Here is a 5782-nt window from a genome sequence, read left to right on the forward strand (position 1 = left end):
CGAACGGATCAAGTGTCTCCCGCCCACAGCAAACTCCCCAGGCAGCGAGGGGGCGTGGCCTGGCCGGTCGAGCGCTATCTGCGCCCCTTGCGGCGGCACGGGCTGGCGGGCGAGCCCGCTGCGGACTCCGGAGCGAGCCGCCGGCGGCGAGGCCTGTAGATAGGGCGGCAGAGCTTCCAGGAGCGTCCTCTGCCGTCCCTGGAACCCGCCCCCTCGGGCCAGCGAACTTCCCCTGCCCGCCGGCCTGGACGGGGCTCGACTCGTTGCGACGGAACATCGCCTGCTCCCGCGAAGCTCTAGCCGGTTGAAATGCGCACCCCGAGCCTGTGTTAGAAGATCTTGAGGGGAGCGATGCTTTGCAAACGTGTTGACAGTTGTTACAAAAAGAAAAGGAGTACTTGTGGCACCTTAAAGACTAACAAATTTATTAGTCTCTAAGGTGCCACAAGTCCTCCTTTTCTTTTTGCGAATACAGACTAACACGGCTGCTACTCTGAAACCTGTGACAGTTGTTACGTATCACTCCAAAACAGGTTGAGAAGCAGCTTTAATATTATATAGGATCAAAGTCTGACCCTTGCTACTCCCGCTCCACTTGCCATGGAGTAAGACCCCACACACTTTTATTTTACCCCAGGCTGTGAAACTGTAAAGCGCACACACTTAGAGACTAGCCTGAACATTTCAGCCAGATGGTTTAAAACAAAAAAGTGTAATACACAGGTGAAAAGGGCTGTTGAGAAGATACACGCTTAGGCAGCTTTCATTTAACGGATGGTGCAACGTGTTTTAGCCAGGCTCCATTGTGTCATTTTCACTCCTCAGTCTTCGGGGATTACTTGATGAATATACCTAGCCATGTGGTGGGTGGCACAGATGCTTTCTATAAACAATTGTTGCATGGAGCTATTAATCATCGGAACATAGCAACTGCAATTACAGATACTGAACAGAAGAGTGCAATAGTTAGCTTTCGAAAAGATACACTCTAGTTCACTGAGCAGCTGAAAAGCATGTTGACAGTTCCAAAATGAGAAATGTCTCTGGAGTATTGGTTTCTGAGTTTAGGTTTGATTTTAAAAACTTCATCCAACTTTCTAATCTTATTTTAGAATGCAGAGAAACATTTTAGTAGAGTTTTTCTAATTAATAGGAGTTGTAATGTATTAAACTTTATGTATGAAACAAGCCAGAGTAATGTGGACGGGGAGAAGTGTTTTTAATCTCAGGATCACAATAAGCAATTTTGAAAGGAAAACTGCATTGCTATGTGATACTATATTCATTACACCTAATAACACTAAATAATTTTTTTAAAAAGAAGTCTTTATTTGAAACTCATAAATTGTTTTTCTCCAAAGAATCCATAGAAACCACACAAAAAAGATGTCAGCTATGGTCATACGTGGGGGGAAAAGATTATCTTGTTAATGGTCATGTATTACTATTATTATTTATTCATATAGCACCACAGTCATACAAGTAAATAAAAAGACAAGCCCCCTACCCTGAGGAATTTACAATCTCAGCTGCTTTGCCAAAATCCTCAGGCATTGAAATTCCTGCTATAAGACAGTTCCTCTGCATGGTGGCACTCCATGGAAAATATGTATCTGGTGACCGTGTACTGGCTTTGGAGACCAGAGTGGCTGAACCTGAGGAGCTGAGGGAGACAGAGAGGTACATAGATGAGACTTTCCGGGAGACAGTAGAACGGTCCCACCCCCAGTCTGACAGCCTCTGTGCTGTTGAGAAGGATGAAAGTCCCAGGAAAGGAGAGCATCTTACTGGAGCAGAGGAAAACAATCCCATAGTTGGGACCCTCCTTCCAGATGATGTTGTGGTATCCTCTCGCACTGAGGATACCTCTCCGGGAGAGGGAACTCTAGCTATTAGAAAGAGACAGGTATTAGTAATGGGCGATTCAATCATTAGAAACATAGATAGCTGGGTTTGCGATGACCGGGAGAACTGCATGGTGACTTGCCTGCCCGGTGCGAAGGTTGCAGTTCTCTCGAGACATCTAGATAGACTTATGTGTAGTGCTGGGGAGGAGCTGGTGGTCATGGTACATGTAGGTACCAATGACGTAGGAGAGAGGTCCTGGAGGCCAAATTTAGGCTGCTAGGTAAGAGATTGAAGTCCAGGACCTCCATGGTAGCATTCTCTGAGATGCTCCCAGTTCCATGCGCAGGGCCAGTTAGGCAGAACAGCAGAGTCTCAATGCATGGATGAGATGATGGGGTAGGGAGGAGAGGTTTAGATTTATTAGGAACTTGGGAAACTTTGGGGAAAGGGGGAGCCTATACAGGAAGGATGGGCTCCACCTAAACCAAAATGGAACCAGATTGCTGGCACTTAACATTAAAAAGATTGTAGAGCAGTTTTTAAACTAAGGGCTGGGGGAAAGCCGGCAGATGCAGAGGAGCACATGTTTCGGACATCCCTTAGGGGAGGATCTATTAATAGAGAATCTCTATGTCTTAGTGAGGATGAAAGGATGGAAAATGATAAAATATACAGACTGGGTCTGATCAGAAACAGTCACATAAAATAGAGTCCCATTCAATTACATTGTGTAACGGCAGACAGCTGAAAAGAGACACATTTTTAAAGTGCTTATATACCAATGCTAGAAGTCTAAATAATAAAATGGGTGAACTAGAGTGCCTCATATTAAATGAGGATATTGATATAATAGGTATCACAGAAACTTGATGGACAGAGGATAATCAATACCATGGTACAAAATATATCGGAAGGACAGAACAGGTCGTGCTAGTGGGGGAATGGCACTGTATGTGAAAGAAAGCGTAGAATAAAATGAATTAAAAATTGTAAATGAATCAAACTGTACCATAAAATCTTTATGGATAGAAATTCCATGTTCTAATAATAAGAATATAGCGGTAGGGATATATTACCGACCAGCTGACCAGGATGGTGATAGTGACTGTGAAATGCTCAGGGAGATTAGAGAGGCTATTAAAGTAAAAAACTCAATAATAATAATGGGGGATTTCAATTAAGCCGCTATTGACTGGGACGGGATGCAGAAATAAAGTTTCTTGACACCTTAAATGACTGCTTCTTGGAGCAGCTGGTCCTGGAACCCACCAGAGGAGAAGCAATTCTTGATTTAGTCCTAAGTGGTGCACAGGCTCTGTCCAAGAGGTGAATATAGCTGGACTTTTTGATAATAGTGACCATTATATAATTAAATTTAATATCCCTGTGGCAGGAAAAACACCACAGTGGCCCAACACTGTAGCATTTAATTTCAGAAGGGGGAACTACTCAACAATGAGGTTAGTTAAACAGAAATTAAAGGGTACAGTGCCAAAAGTGAAATCTCTGCAAGCTGCATGGAAACTTTTTAAAGACACCATAATAGAGGCTCAACTTAAATGTATACTCTAAATTTAAAAACATAGTAAGAGAACCAAAAAAGAACCACCGTGGTTAAACAACAAAGTAAAAGAAGCAGTGAGAGGCAAAAAGGCATCCTTTAAAAAGTGGAAGTTAAATGCTAGTGAAGAAAATAGAAAGGAGCATAAACACTGGCAAATGAAATGTAAAAATACAATTAGGAAGACCAAAAAAGAATTTGAGAAACAGCTAGCCAAAGACTCAAAAAGTAATAGCAAATTTTTTTTAAGTACATCAGAAGCAGGAAGCCTGCTAAACAACTAGTGGGGCCACTGGACAATCAAGATGCTAAAGGAGCATTCAAGGATGATGAGGCCATTGTGGAGAAACTAAATGAATTCTTTGCATCAGTCTTCATGGCTGAGGATGTGAGGGAGATTCCGAAACCTGAGCCATTCTTTTTAGGTGACAGATCTGAGGAACTGTCCCAGATTGAGGTATCATTAGAGGAGTTTTTGGAACAAATCGATAAATTAAACAGCAATAAGTCACCAAGACCAGACAGTATTCACCCAAGAGTTCTGAAGGAACTCAAATGTGAAATTGCAGGACTACTAACTGTAGTCTGTAACCTATCATTTAAATCAGCTTCTGTCCCAGATGACTGGAGGATAGCTAATGTGACGCCAATTTTTAAAAAGGGTTCCATAGGTGATCCCAGCAATTACAGGCCTGTAAGCCTGACTTCAGTACCGGGCAAACTGCTTGAAACTATAATAAAGAACAATATTGTCAGACATATAGATGAACATAATTTGTTGAGTAAGTCAGCATGGTTTTAGTAAAGGAAAATCATGCCTCACCAATCTACAGGCATGTGGACCAAGGGGATCCAATAGATATAGTGTACTTAGATTTTCAGAAAGCCTTTGACAATGTCCCTCATCAAAGGCTCTTACGCAAAGTGCTATGGGATAAGAGAGAAGGTGCTCTCATGGATTGGATTGGTAACTGGCTAAAAGATAGGAAACAAAGGGTAGGTATAAATGGTCAGTTTTCAGAATGGAGAAAGGTAAATAGTAGTGTTCCCCAAGGGTCTGTTCTGTGACCAGTCCTATTCAACATATTCATAAATGATCTGGAAAAAGGAATAAACAGTGAGGTGGCAAAATTTGCAGATGATACAAAATTACTTAGTTAAGACCTAGGCAGACTGTGAAGAGCTACAAAGGGATCTCTCAAAACTGGGTGACTTGGCAACAAAATGGCAGATGAAATTTAATGTTGACAAGTGCAAAGTAATGCACATTGGAAAGCATAATCCCAACTATACATATAAAATGATGGGATCTAAATTAGCTGTTACCACTCAAGAAAGAGATCTTGGAGTCATTGTGGATAGTTGTCTGAAACATCCACTCAATGTGCAGCGGCAGTCAAAAAAGCAAACAGAATGCTGGGAATAATTAAGAAAGGGATAGATAATAGGATAGAAAATATCATGTTGCCTCTATATAAACCCATGGTACTCCCACGTCTTGAATACTGTGTGCAGATGTGGTCGCCCCATCTCAAAAAAGATATATTGGAATTGGAAAAGGTTCAGTAAAGGGCAACAAAAATTATTAGGGGTATGGAACGGCTTCCGTATGAGGGGAGATTAATAAGACTGGGACTTTTCAGCTCGGAAAAGAGACGGCTAAGGGGAGATTTGATTGAGGTCTATAAAATCATGACTGGTGTGGAGAAAGTAGATAAGTGAGTGTTGTTTACTACTTCTCATAATACAAGAAATAGGGGTCACCAAATGAAATTAATAGGCAGCAGGTTTAAAACTAACAAAAGGAAGTATTTCTTCACACAATGCACAGTGAACCTGTGGAACTCCTTGTCAGAGGATGTTGTGAAGGCTAAGACTATAACCGGTTTCAAAAAAGAACTAGATAAATTCATGGAGGATAGGTCCAGGATGGGCAGGAATGGTGTCCCTAGCCTCCGTTTGCCAGAAGCTGGGAATGAGCGACATGGGACATGGGATCACATGATGATTACCTGTTCTGTTCATTCCCTCTGGGGCACCTGGCACTAGCCACTGTTGGAAGACTGGATACTGGGCTAGATGGACCTTTGGTCTGACCTAATAGGGCCATTCTTATATTCTTATGACCCACGAAGTAGTACTATGCAAACATTGTGACTAAGGTGCACATTTTCAAAAGGTCAAAGTTTGTCCCTTTAGCTTTAAAAGACCAAAGGCCAAGTTCACATCTCTGGTAATTTCATTTGTTCCAGCAAATTTACATTAAGGATGAATTAGGTCCCAGGTCTTTAAAAAAAAATCAGTTGAGCGGTAATTATTACAGGCCCATGTCTTGACGATAATATGCAGGAATCTGTTTTATTTCTGCAAACC

This window comes from Dermochelys coriacea, chromosome 4 (genome assembly GCF_009764565.3).
Source record: "Dermochelys coriacea isolate rDerCor1 chromosome 4, rDerCor1.pri.v4, whole genome shotgun sequence".
In the NCBI taxonomy this organism is placed as follows: Eukaryota; Metazoa; Chordata; order Testudines; family Dermochelyidae; genus Dermochelys; species Dermochelys coriacea.